Here is a 14,958-nt window from a genome sequence, read left to right as displayed (position 1 = left end):
TATGATCCAGCAGTTCCACTCCTGGGTATTTATCTGAAGAAAACAAAAACACTAATTAGAAAAGATATATGCCCACCTAGGTTCATTGCAGCATTATTTACAATAGCCAAGAAATGGAAGCAACCCAAGTACCTATCAATAGATAAATGGATAAAGATGATGTGGTGTATTATCAGCCGTCAGAGAGTGAAATCTTGCCATTTGCCACAACATGGATGGACCTAGGAGGTGTTCTGCTAAGTGAAATAAGGTAGACAGAGAAAGACAGAAACTGTATGATTTCATTTGTATGTGAAATCAAAAACAAAACAACGGGAATTCCCTGACGGTCCAGTGGTTAAGACTCCACAATTCCACTACCAGGTCCTGGGTTTGATCCCTGGTCGGGGAACTAAGTCCCACAAGCCGTGTGGCATGGCCAAAAAAAAAAAAAAAAAAAAAGGAAAAACAAAACAAAACAAATGAATAAACATAACAAAATAAAACCAGAGTTATAGATACAGAGAACAAACAGGTGGTTGCCAGAGGGGAACGGGGTAGAGGGAAGAAAGAAATAGGTGAGGGAGATTAAGCAGTACAAACTTCCAGTTGAAAAATAAATGGCTCACGGGTGTGAAAGGTACTGTGTAGGGAATGTAGTCAATAACTATGTAATATCTTTGGATGGTGACATATCATGATCAGACTCACGGTGGTGATCATTTTGAAATGTATAGGAATAGCAAATCACTATGTTGTGTAACAGGAACTAACATAGTGTTATAGGTCGATTATATTGATACTTCAGAAACAAACAACCAACCAAACCTCACAGAAAAAGAAGTCAGATTTGTGGTTACCAGAGGCCAGGGTGGGGAAAGTGAGAATTAGATGAAGGCAGTCAAAAGGTACAAACTTCCAGTTATAAGATAAATAACTACTAGGGATGTAATGTATAACATGATACACATAATTAACACTGCTGTATGTTATATATGAAAGTTGTTAAGAGAATAAATCATAAGAGTTCTCATCACAAGAGAAATTTTTTTCCATATATTTAATTTTGTATCTATATGAGATGATTGATGTTCACTAGACTTATGGTGATAATTATTTCATGATGTATCTAAGTCAAATCATGCTGTGCACTTTATACTTATACAGTGCTGTATGTCAATTATATCTCAATAAATCTGGAAGAAAAAAAGGATATATACTTGAAGCTCAAAGAGAGCAGATAACTGAGCGTAGGAATGAGTTTGCAGAAAGCAGAGAATTAAAGGTTTATATTTAAAGACTTGTTCCTATAAGAACACACAGTCTACTTTCTCCTTCAGAAAGTCTAGCAACCAAACATATTCCTCTAGGCAAAAACAACAACAGCAACAAAACAAAAGCCAGAGTGTTCTTTTCTCAAGAAATTGAACACATGTTTTTGGGAAAACTTGGCTATTAGTGAGGGTGTTATCACCCTGGAGTCAAGCCCTTCACATTCTGTCATTAAATTCTGTCATAAAGCTGGCTCTCACTTCCTCACTCTCTCACCCTAAAGGAAAGCCTGTGAGTCGACACATTCTCCTCCTAGTCAGCCTTATATTTCAGAAGGTTCACAACATGGAAGAGAAAGTGAAAGCTAATCATAAAAAACTGACCCCTGAAGAAACAAAGAATTCAGGGAAACAAAGATAATTTAAAAGCAACAACGACAACTCTACTATCCTCAGATTTGAGAAGATAGGGGGTGCTATTGTCTCCATAAAAGGGTAATAAGACGCTTGGAAAATGAAAAATACAAAAAATACAGTCTCCCAAGACTGAAACAGGAAGAAATAGAAACTATGAACAGACCAATCACAAATACTGAAATTGAAACTGTGATTTAAAAACTCCCAACAGGGCTTCCCTGGTGGCGCAGTGGTTGAGAGTCCGCCTGCCGATGCGGGGGACTCGGGTTCGTGCCCCGGTCCGGGAGGATCCCACGTGCCGCGGAGTGGCTGGGCCCGTGAGCCATGGACGCTGAGCCTGCGCCTCCGGAGCCTGTGCTCCACAGAGGCAGAGGCCGCAACAGTGAGAGGCCCGCAACCCCCCCCGCCAAAAAAAAACTCCCAACAAACAAAAGTCCAGGACCAGATGGCTTCACAGGCAAATTCTATCAAACATTCTATTTAGAGAAGAGTTAACACCTATCCTTCTGAAACTATTCCAAAAAATTGCAGAAGAAGGAATACTTCCAAACTCATGCTATGAGGTCACCATCACTCTGATACCAAAACCAGACAAAGATAGCACAAAAAAAGAAAATTATAGGCCAATATCACTAATGAACATAGACACAAAAATCCTCAACAAAATACTAGCAATCAGAATCCAACAATTCATTAAAAGGATCATACACCATGATCAAGTGAGATTTATCCCAGGGATGCAAGGATTTTTCAATATAAGCAAATCAATCAGTGTGATACACCACATCAACAAATTGAAGAATGAAAACCATATGATCATCTCAATAGATGCAGAAAAAGCTTTCGACAAAACTCAACCCCCATTTATGATAAAAACTCTCCAGAAAGTGGGCATAGAGGGTACATACCTCAACATAATAAAGGCCATGTATGACAAACCAACAGCTACCATCATACTCGGTGGTGAAAAGCTGAAAGCATTTCTCTAAGATCAGGAACAAGACAAGGATGTCCACTCTCGCCACGTTTATTCAACATAGTTTTGGAAGTCCTAGCCACAGCAATCGGAGAAGAAAAAGGAAGGGAATCCAAATTGGAAAAAAAGAAGTAAAACTGTCACTGTTTGCAGATGACATGATACTATACATAGAAAATCCTAAATATGCTACCAGAAAACTACTAGAGCTCATCAATGAATTTGGTAAACTTGCAGGATACAAAATTCATACACAGAAATCTGCTCCATTTCTATACACTGACAACAAAATATCAGAAAGAGAAATTAAGAAAACAATCCTGTTTCCCATTGCATCAAAAAGAATAAAATACCTAGGAATAAACCTACCTAGGGAGACAAAAGACCTGTACTCTGAAAACTCTAAGACGCTGATGAAAAAAATCGAAGGTGACACAAACAGATGGAAAGATATACTATGTTCTTGGATTGGAAGAATCAATATTGTTAAAATGACTCTACTACACAAGGCAATCTACAGATTCAATGCAATCCCTGTCAAACTACCAATGGCATTTTTCACAGAACTAGAACAGAAAATCTTAAATTTTGTATGGAGACACAGAAGACCTTGAATTGCCAGAGCAATCTTGAGAAAGCAAAATGGAGCTGGAGGAATGAGGCCCCCTGACTTCAGACTGTACTACAAAGCTACAGCCATCAAAACAGTATGGTACTGGCACAGAAACAGAAATACAGATCAATGGAACAGGACAGAAAGCCCAGAAATACACCCACACACCTATGGTCAACTAATCTATAACAAAGGAGGCAAGGATATACAATGAAGAAAGGACAGTCTCTTCAATAAATGGTGCTGGGAAAATCAGACAGCTACGTGTAAAAAAGTGAAGCTAGAACATTCTTTAACACCATACAGAAAAATAACCTCAAAATGGATTAAAGACCTAAATGTAAGGCCAGACACTGTAAAACTCTTAGAGGAAAACATAGGCAGAACACTCTTTGACATAAAACACAGCAGTATCTTTTTCAATCTGTCCCCCTGAGTAATGGAAATAAAAACAAACATAAACAAATGGGACCTAATTAAACTCAAAAGCTTTTTCACAGCAAAGGAAACCACAAACAAAATGAAACAACAACCCACAGAATGGGAGAAAATATTTGCAAATGATGCAACTGACAAGTCTCCAAAATATACAAACAGCTCATGCGGCTCAATATCCAAAAAACAAACAACCCAATCAAAAAATGGGCAGAAGACCTAAGTAGACATTTCTCCAAAGAAGACATACAGATGGCCAAGAGGCACATGAAAAGATGCTCAACATCACTAGTTATTAGAGAAATACAAATCAAAACTACAATGAGGTGTCACCTCACACTGGTCAGAATGGCCATCATCAAAAAATCTACAAACAATAAATGCTGGAGAGGGTGTGGAGAAAAGGAACCCTCCTACACCATTGGTGGAAATGTAAAATGGTACAGTCACTATGAGAGGTTCCCTAAAAAACTAAAAATAGAGCTACCATATGATCCTGCAATCCCACTCCTGGGCATATATCCAGAGAAAAACATCATTCAGAAGGATGCATTCGCCCCAATATTCATTGCAGCACTGTTTACAATAGCCAAGACACGGAAGCAACCTAAATGTTCATCGACAGATGAATGGATAAAGATGTGGTACATACATACAATGGAATATTACTCAGCAATTAGAAAGAATGAAATAATGCCATTTGCAGCAACATGAATGAACCTGGAGATTATCATGCTAAGTGAAGTAAGTCAGACAGAGAAAGACAAATGCTGTATGATATTGCTTATATGTGGAATCTAAAAAAAATGAGACAAATGAACTTATATACAAAACAGTAACAGACTCACAGACTTAGAGAATGAACTTATGGTTACCAGGGAAGGATGGTGGGGAGAGATAGATTGGGAGTTTAGGATTGACATGTATACACTACTATATTTAAAATAGATAACCAAGAAGGACCTACTGTAAAAAAAAAAAAACCTATGTTGGTGCTTAGAAGTAATATAATTGTGTTTCTTCCATTATATATATGTGTGTATGTGTGTGTGTGTGTGTGTATGTGTGTATATATATACATACACACACACACACACACACACACACACACACACATAGAGAGAGAGAAAACAGAGACAACTCCACTGTCCTCAGATTTGAGAAGATGGGGGTGCTATTGTCTCCATAAAAGGATAATAAGATGCTTGGAAAATGAAAAATTACAAAGAATAAGGACGAACACTTGGAAATTAGAGAGATGATTGCTCAAATAAAACATTCTCTCCATTGTAATTGGGAGAAAAAGTTGAGGAAATTTCCCCAAGAGTAGCCTGACAAGAAAGGATAAAAGCAGAGAAAAGATAGAGGTCAAATAAGGTGAGGATTTAAAAGTGTCCGGTGGATGGATTTAGCAAAAATGAGTCCATTGGTGATCCTGCCAAAAATAGTTTCAGGGGAGCAATAGAATGAGTACAACATAAATATCTAAATAATGTGGTTCTGTTTGACTGGCTTAAGAATATTTGTTCAGTGATTCAAAGTTAGTGGAAAAGAATACTGTTTCTCATCCCAAATACAAGATCCTAACTCATCCATATAGTTCAATGAATAATGACTTCACAGTCCTGAATTCTTACCCCAAAACTACCTTGTACTACATACCACATTATTTGTCAGTTCTCATTCCAGGTGGGTGGCAGTGACCTCAGGTCAGAAATGAGCTGGGCCAAGGTTGTCCAGATTATTAATTTGTTTTTCAGGAATCTAGGTTGTATAACATTAAGGATCTTAATGGTATTGATAGTATTTGGTTGTAAATTGGTGATCTCTACTAGGAGAAAGACTTGTGAGTCATTTGATTAGCTTATCCATTACCATACCATAATTTGGTACTTAATTTCTTTTTTTTTCATCATCCCATTTTATTAAGAATAATAGAGCACAGAGTGATTAATAACATGTCCCAGGTCACAGCCTAGCACTCAGTGTACAAGGATTTTTTTTTTTTACAATGGTGTGTTAGTTTCTGCTTTACAACAAAATGAATCAGTTATATATATACATATGTTCCCATATCTCTTCCCTCTTGCGTCTCCCTCCCTCCCACCGTCCCTATCACACCCCTCCAGGCGGTCATAAAGCACTGAGCTGATCTCCTTGTGCTATGCGGCTGCTTCCCACTAGCTATCTACCTTACGTTTGGTAGTGTATATATGTCCATGCCTCTCTCTCGCTTTGTCACATCTTACCCTTCCCCCTTCCCATATCCTCAAGTCCATTCTCTAGTAGGTCTGTGTCTTTATTCCTGTCTTACCCCTAGGTTCTTCATGACATTTTATTTTCTTAAATTCCGTATATATGGGTTAGCATACGGTATTTGTCTTTCTCTTTTTGACTTACTTCACTCTGTATGACAGACTCTAGGTCTATCCACCTCATTACAAATAGCTCAATTTCGTTTCTTTTTATGGCTGAGTAATATTCCATTGTATATATGTGCCACATCTTCTTTATCCATTCATCCGATGATGGACATTTAGGTTGTTTCCGTCTCTGGGCTATTGTAAATAGAGCTGCAATAAAAATTTTGGTACATGACTCTTTTTGAATTATGGTTTTCTCAGGGTATATGCCCAGTAGTGGATTGCTGGGTCATATGGTAGTTCTATTTGTAGTTTCTTAAGGAACCTCCATACTGTTCTCACAGTGGCTGTATCAATTTACATTCCCACCAACAGTGCAAGAGGGTTCCCTTTTCTCCACACCTTCTCCAGCATTTATTGTTTCTAGATTTTTTGATGATGGCCATTCTGACTGGTGTGAGATGATATCTCACTGTAGTTTTGATTTGCATTTCTCTAATGATTAGTGATGTTGAGCATTCTTTCATGTGTTTGTTGGCAGTCTGTATATCTTCTTTGGAGAAATGTCTATTTAGGTCTTCTCTCCATTTTTGGATTGGGTTGTTTGTTTTTTTGTTATTAAGCTGCATGAGCTGCTTATAAATTTTGGAGATGAATCCTTTGTCAGTTGCTTCATTTGCATATATTTTCTCCCATTCTGAGGGTTGTCTTTTGGTCTTGTTTATGGTTTCCTTTGCTGTGCAAAAGCTTTGAAGTTTCATTAGGTCCCATTTCTTTATTTTTGTTTTTATTTTCATTTCTCTAGGAGGTGGGTCAAAGAGGATCTTGCTGTGGTTTATGTCATAGAGTGTCCTGCCGATGTTTTCCTCTAAGAGTTTGATAGTTTCTGGCCTTACATTTAGGTCTTTAATCCATTTGGAGCTTATTTTTGTGTATGGTGTTAGGGAGTGATCTAATCTCATACTTTTACATGTAGCTGTCCAGTTTTCCCAGCACCACTTATTGAAGAGGCTGTCCTTTCTCCACTGTACATTCCTGCCTCCTTTATCAAAGATAAGGTGACCATATGTGCGTGCGTTTATCTCTGGGCTTTCTATCCTGTTCCATTGATCTATATTTCTGTTTTTGTGCCAGTACCATACTCTCTTGATTACTGTAACTTTGTAGTATAGTCTGAAGTCAGGGAGCCTGATTTCTCCAGCTCCGTTTTTCATTCTCAAGATTGCTTTGGCTGTTTGGGGTCTTTTGTGTTTCCATACAAATTGTGAATTTTTTTGTTCTAGCTCTGTGAAAAATGCCAGTGGTAGTTTGATAGGGATTGCATTGAATCTGTAGATTGCTTTGGGTAGTAGAGTCATTTTCACGATGTTGATTCTTCCAATCCAAGACCATGGTATATCTCTCCATCTATTTGTATCATCTTTAATTTCTTTCATCAGTGTCTTATAGTTTTCTGCATACAGGTGTTTTGTCTCCTTAGGTAGGTTTATTCCTAGATATTTTATTCTTTTTGTTGCAATGGTAAATGGGAGTGTTTTCTTGATTTCACTTTCAGATTTTTCATCATTAGTGTATAGGAATGCCAGAGATTTCTGTGCATTAATTTTGTATCCTGCTACTTTACCAAATTCATTGATTAGCTCTAGTAGTTTTCTGGTAGCATCTTTAGGATTCTCTGTGTATAGTATCATGTCATCTGCAAACAGTGACAGCTTTACTTCTTCTTTTCTAATTTGGATTCCTTTTATTTCCTTTTCTTCTCTGATTGCTGTGGCTAATACTTCCAAAACTATGTTGAATAATAGTGGTGAGAGTGGGCAACCTTGTCTTGTTCCTGATCTTAGTGGAAATGCTTTCAGTATTTCACCATTGAGGACGATGTTGGCTGTGGGTTTGTCATAGATGGTCTTTATTATGTTGAGGAAACTTCCCTCTATGCCTACTTTCTGCCGGGTTTTTATCATAACTCGGTGTGGAATTTTGTCGAAAGCTTTCTCTGCATCTATTGAGATGATCATATGGTTTTTCTGGTACTTAATTTCTTATATAAGCAATTAGTGAATATTCTGGGGGGTAAGCATTTTGGTTTTCTGCACATAAATAATAAAAACTCAATAAATATTAGAAGAAACAAATGAAGGTGAAGTGTCAGGAAAACGAAGCTTACATTTTTCAAAGATTTCCATGAAGTATTCATTGACCTGAAAGTAGTACATCACCAGTCTCAGCATCCTAAGAGAAGTAGTAGCTTGCTATATGATATTATTAGATTTTAAGAGGGGAAAAAGTTGCCTTCTGGGTAAGAACTGTCTTGGAGCTCATTGTTTAACTACAAACAAAACATTTCCAGTTCTGCATGCTCTTTAACTTTGTACCATTGGCAGGAGGCAAAGTGATAATGGGCAATTGCTAAAAAAGTCACTTTTTATATAGCAAGAGAGCTTGAGACTTTCAGTCCTGCAAATTAAGTTAAAATGAATGGCTTCTAAACAGCACATTGGGTGACAGGAAGTTTATCAATGTTATGTCTCCTGAGGTGTTCCAGTAATAGTAAGTTTGGGCAGAATAAGCTTTTTCTCTAACAATCTCCTTGGAAAGACCAGCAGTCTCCAGAGAGATCAGTTAATAAGTCCGTTACCTGAGTGTTGAAAATGAAATAGAAGAGGTAGGGGAATAAAAAGGACTTTGAAGGAGAAAAATGTTAATTTAGCCAGTTCAGTGCTTCTCCTACCAGAGTGATCTTCAAGGCTGGCTAACCCACTGTCTGTGGTTTTGCCCTGATTTCAGTTTGCATGATAGCCTCCATGAACACAGGATCTTGTGCTTTGGTCGTGCAGAGTTGTTATGGAGAAGACGGTGGATGTGAGACTCAGGTTTGGTGCTGGGAGAAGGCTGGAAATGGCCGTAGTTGGACCACTGAGGTGGGGATGCTGTCTGATTGGACAGCTCGGTGTGTGGGATGAGTTGTTGTTGGCAGGAACTACCCTTGTTCTGCTGTTGCTTTTGCAGATCTCAGTGGGAATCGAGGTAATGGTAAGTGGTATACCTGTGTGTTGCGATCTGACGGTCATCACTAAAAAAGCATTTTAAGTTTCTCCCGTGAAGGTACTCTCAGAAGAAATGCAATTAATTGCCTTTGGAAATGCCTTGACACTTTGAGATCATTGGGCAAATGGTGCTATATAAGTTCATGAACAGTGTGTGCTTGCATGTGTACAGGAAAGAGCATCTCCTTGAAAAAGGCAGGGTTGTTCACCTAAAGTTTTATTTTTTTCTTGTCCTTGGGATGCTGGAAAGTTCTGAAGCCATGCTCAGCAAGAGAGGATTGAGGTCTCTTTAAGTTTCACAGGCCACCGACCCAGCAACTCTCATGGTTTCATTTTACACATGTAACCCTACATGTGTTTACACAGTTTCTCCTATTTTCTGGTAGCCCAGAAGTTAATAGTGTTGTTGTTAAATAAATGAATATATTAATTTTAATGTGAAATGATTTTTGAAAAAACAGTAATGCTTTCTCAGGAAAGCTTCATGAAGTATTCATTTTTCTATCACCACACTGTAAATCTATTTACCAGTTGTAAGCATTTTAAGATTTAGTTTGTTTGCTCTTTGGTTATTATTTTGACCGAGAGGGCAGGGAGGAGAACAGGACATCATTTTATCAGCTCTCTCCTACCTTCTGCTATAATGCCTTTTGCCCTGGGTCAGGCTTGCATTCCTTGCCCCTCCTCTCACCCTTGCCTGGACTCTTGCAGTAGTCTCCTCCTAACTGGGCTTTTTACTCCAGCTTTGCCTCTCTGCAGATCCTCCAAACAAAAGAGATAGGTCTCAGGGTCATATCTGATCATGTTAGTTCCTTCCATGATTTCCAGTGCTTAGAAGAAAATATCCAAATCCCATGCAAAACCATCATAAACCATTTTTGCCTCTCTAATGTAGTGATTTCCAGCCAGGGTCAATTTGTCAGTTTTGCCTCACAGAGGACGTTTGACAATGCCTGTGGACATTTTTGATTGTCGCTATGGGCGTGTGTGTGTGTGTACTGGCAGCTAGTAGGTAGAGGCCAGAGATACTATTAAACACTCTACAATGCACAGGACAGCTTCCACAACAAAGAGATGAACAGTCCAAAATGTCCATAGTGCTGAGTTTAAGAAGCTCTGCTCTTATCTAATCTGCCCATTTCTCCTGTGCTTCCAGGACTCCGGTCACAGGGAACTACTTGCCCCTCATGAATATGCCTTGCTGTTTCTCTTGTCCTTGTCTTTGCCCATGCTGTTCCTTCTGATTGGAGTGCCTCCTTCCCCTTTTACCATCTGCACGTTCCCGGACTCTCATAGTACCTTGGGTATCTTTCTAATTTGTGCTTATGTTGCACTGTAATGTTGGTTTAAACATTTTTTCCCCTTGTTCCCTACTGGGCAGAGCTATTCATGTCAGGCATCACATCTAACATCTTTCTGTTCCCACCGTCTGGTACAGGTCTTGGTGTATAATACGTGTTCGGCATGCTTTTTGGATACTTGGCTAGATGCATGGATGCATAAAATCTGTATTTAGATCAGATCCAAATTCATTTATAACCCAAGGCTACTAATATTCCAGCTTGGAAATTAATTCTTCTTCTAGTACATTCCTTTTAGCGTCACCTTCTTGATAATTTTCTTTTGATTCTTTTGATGCTTTGACTGTTGTTGGCTTGAATGTGGTAGGTGATTAGTAACTATTTATTGAAGGAATGTTGGTCATAAGTCTGAGTTTAAACAAATTATTGCGTTGGGTAACCTTAGATTCCTTCACTTTAGAAAGGCAGGAAGGAGATTTTTTTTCTTCAAAATTGATCTCCCTGGACTATCTTGTTCCTACTCTGTTTCTCTCTACCTCAGTGATCCTCCGTACACCCCACTTCACCCACCATGGCTCAGCCCACCCTGGAAACTTGGGTGCAGAACTGAAGACTGCAGGAGTGAGAAGGCCTAGGGGCCTCCCACGGATAGAGCTGCCTTAATTCAGTTCACTCAAGTTTAGAACATTAAATCCCATCCTTACTGTGCTGGGAATGGCAGAGATTTATCTCCTTTTTCCGCCACAGCCTCTTCTCTAGGTTCTGTCCCCTTCAATTATGAATGTTGGTTCATTCACCTTGCTTCTACTCTTAAATCCCAAGTGGAGCTGTTTCTATCTTTAGCCTCCCTTTTGTCATCTGGAAGAGAGTGGTCTGTCCAATTTCTTCTGAATGTCCTTTCTTCCTCTGGCTGGAGACATAGATCATTAAGGAGCAGTACCATATTTCCCATTTGTATTTGGGTGATTTTCCATTCACTTGTCCAGCCTCCCCATTCTTACCTTTTTCTTTCAATACAGTCAGTCGGCTGTTGATAGTCCCTGGTTTTAGACCAATTTTCTCGTTCCCTGGCTCTTTCGTTTTTATTATAGATTCTGGTCCTCCTCTGTCTGCAGCATAATTACTTTCTTTCCTGTGAATTCTTTGGTTATTCTCCTGGACTCTTGTTCTTTGCTCTCCTTCCCCTGTAGGTACCCATTAGCACTTACATCTCTTCCCTCTGAATTTACCATACTCTTTTTAGGTGTTGGCATTTTCTCACAGGCCTTCAACTTGAGTCTCTCTATATTGTACCTCTTGAGTATCAGATGCTTGGTGGTCTTAGCCTTCAAGTTTTATTGTGTCTAGGAAATGGGGTTAGATGGGGGAGAAAGGGAGTATTTAAGGAAGAAAGAGGCAAGAGATGTTCATTTCAGTCTTATCAGAAAAGGGCAAGGATCACAGCGAGAGGGATTCTTTTCTATTAACCTCAGTTCTGGGTTTTGTAGAATTTCCTTTTCTTTCTCAGAGCCTTGATCTCTACTTTTACCTATAAGCAAAGTTTCAGTAATTTGTCTGTGGGATTTGAAAAAAGCAAAGCTATCCTCAGATAGCTTGTTGCTATTGGAGTCTGTTCTGTACTGGGGATGGCATGATGAGAAACATACACTTCCCCACAGGGGCAGCCAGAGGGGAGATGCGTGTATTCAAGACTAATGGCATTGGATCAGAAACAGGCTAAGGAAGAAAAAAGTCCGTTTTCAGCAATCAGGAAGTTGCCCTTCCCACAAATACAGAATAAAACTGAAAATAAAAACAAATAAACCCTTCTCTTACCTTTGCTACAGGCAGACAAAAAATGCAGAACAGCCCATCAAGAGCTCAGAAAGTAGACAGGCAATAAGTCACAACACGTCATAAACTGAGAGACAAACAGTGTATGCCAGCGGTTAATACAGAAGGTCGGCAGCCAGCATGTCATAGAGGCTATCGGCAGGAAGCGAATTATCCTCAGCAAAATGACTGATAATGAGAATGCATAAAGTGAACTCCGAAGTACATTAAGAGAAATTTAACAAAAGGACATTTATGAGAAATGTAGTTACTCCATCGTGGACCAGGGTGGAGTAAGAATAGGATGGCGAGAATGGAGGACCAAAAGCAATTCAGATTGTATCAGAAGCACTGTTCCCTCCCCTCATTGGCTAAGGGTTTTCAGCAATTTCTTCCATAAGAAAGAACAAGGTGTTTCTTTTAGAGCCCTACTTTCTTTCCTTTATATTTGTGTGTGAATAAAGTTCAGTTGTTCTCAGTGTGCTAGTTATCTTCATGAAGTTACAAGTTAACCTCACCTACAGACAGCTTTTATTACGTACAGCCGATACTATTTCAGTCAAGAGTCTGGCATGCAGAATGGGAAGAGTGGGTAGCAGCACCTTTGCAGAAGATTGTCTTTACCAAGCCTCCCCATCCTCTGCTGTAAGTTCATTTATATTAAGTAAACCAACTGTAACCAGAACCCAATTAACCAGTATGTTTTAACAGCCCCAGCTCTCACCTCTACTCACTGTGGTTTTGAATATTTTTTAAAATTTTCTTCAGAAAAAGGTCAAATACCAGGAAAATAGATGGTAGCAATACTTAGTACATGAAAAATCCTGCAAACTATTTGTGATCAGTGAATAAATACCCTGGGATTAATGTAGATTAAGTGCCATCTCCTTTACATGATTTAAATCAGTAACTATGGAAACTCGTACTTGAAGTTTATTGTATTAAGCCTGAAGTGATGACCTCAGTCATCAAAGGAAAACTTAGCTGTGTTCTGGATCGTGAATGTACTTAGGCTGGAAAGGGAGCTAATGCATCTTAGAAGGATTTGAAACAAAGGTCGAAGCAAAGGTTCCAAGAACATTCTCAATACCTGGTTTTTAAAACTTTTTAAATGAAAAATTTCAAACATACACAAAAGTAGAGAGGATGATATAATGAGCTAGAGGTTCAGTTAGATTCAGGTTCAGTTTTTAGGCAAGACTCTTCCTGGGTGGTGCTCTGTACTTCCTGTTGCTTCATGTCATGAAGCCAGAAGGTCTGGTTTGTCTCACTTGAAGTGATGCTCAGATTGATGCGTGGGGACAGGTGTGTCAGCCTCATCCCTCCATTAGCAAGTTTTGGTTTCTTGACGACTGTTGTCTAGATCCATGATTTCATTGAAGAGCTTGCAAAATGTGATTGATTAGTTTTATCATATCTTCTTCATTTACTGATAGAGAGTTTTCCCATAAAGAAGAAATTTCCCTCATTAACTATTTGATTACCCTGAACACAGGAAGTGTCACCATGAAGCAGGATAAATCCTGATTCATTCCTTTCATTTATCAGTCTTCAGAGTCATGTGTTGGGGCTCTAGCAATCAGATTTGTGGCCACTTAACAAATGTGACCCAGGGAGTTTTTTTTAAACTGTATTTGCTAAGGTCTTTCGTGAAATGCTTTTTTCCCCCTGTAATAGAATTATACTATTTTTCTTGGCTAAGTGTAACCCTCTTACCTTCCCATATATACCCTGACTTGGTCAATAACTACTAAAAATTCTCAAACAGAAGTGACGGAGGCATTGGGTTGAAGGCAGAGTTATGGTTTTCAGGTTCATTCTTCAAGTATTTTATGATTTGCGTTTTATACAAGGTCCTCCCAGACCTGCCATTGTGAGGGTAGCTTTAAATGTAAATTCTAGATGTTGAGAGGTGATGTATGGCCTCCTCCTTCCTTTGTGGCAGGCCTATTGTAAGGATGTGCGTGTGCACATGCTTATGAGGTATGGACAGGGAACTGCTGGGGCAGTAGCATTTCTCTGTACTGGGCCTCATGCCTCCTGGCAAGGGTGCCTTTGGTGTTGTCAGCACGCTCTGTCGGTATTGTAGGGAGTAACAATAGCACACTTCCATAGGAGATTTCTACAGTACTGTAAACTGTCTGAAATTGGCCTCACCCAAGGAATCATCAGCAATACTGTAAGTGCTTTATTTCGGGGGTGGATTTGTACCAGGGGAAAGGAATTATTTGAAAAAGAAAATACATTTATTTATTTATTTATGCTTTCCCTCTTTTCTGTTATACCTTGGGTCTTCTCTGAATTCAGAGTTTGGTGACCACAAAATGGAGGAAGTAAAATACTTATAGGGTTTGGGTGAAAAGCTGGTTGAAATTTAATTCTTTGCACCTTTCAGGTAAAGGGCGAAAGGCATTACCAAAGATGACTTGGAGGATTGGGTTGCCAAATAAGATACAGGATGCCTAGCTAAAGTTGAATTTCAGATAGCAGTTAATTTTTTGGTAGAAGTGCATCTCAAATATTGTTTGGGACATAATTGTACTGAAAAAATTACTCGTTTATCTGAAATTCAACTTTAACTGGATATTTCGTACTTTGATTTGCTAAATCTGGCAGCTCTCCTTGGAGGGCTCAGGGAACAATCTGAGAGTTGTTTGTGGTGCTGTGTGCTGAGCCTCCAGCCCTTTTATTATCTCAGGAAAACTCGGGGGAGCGCTAGTAATGACCATGAATATTCCTATACA

This window comes from Tursiops truncatus, chromosome 11 (assembly GCF_011762595.2).
Source record: "Tursiops truncatus isolate mTurTru1 chromosome 11, mTurTru1.mat.Y, whole genome shotgun sequence".
In the NCBI taxonomy this organism is placed as follows: Eukaryota; Metazoa; Chordata; class Mammalia; order Artiodactyla; family Delphinidae; genus Tursiops; species Tursiops truncatus.
Note: the sequence above shows the minus strand (reverse complement) of the source record.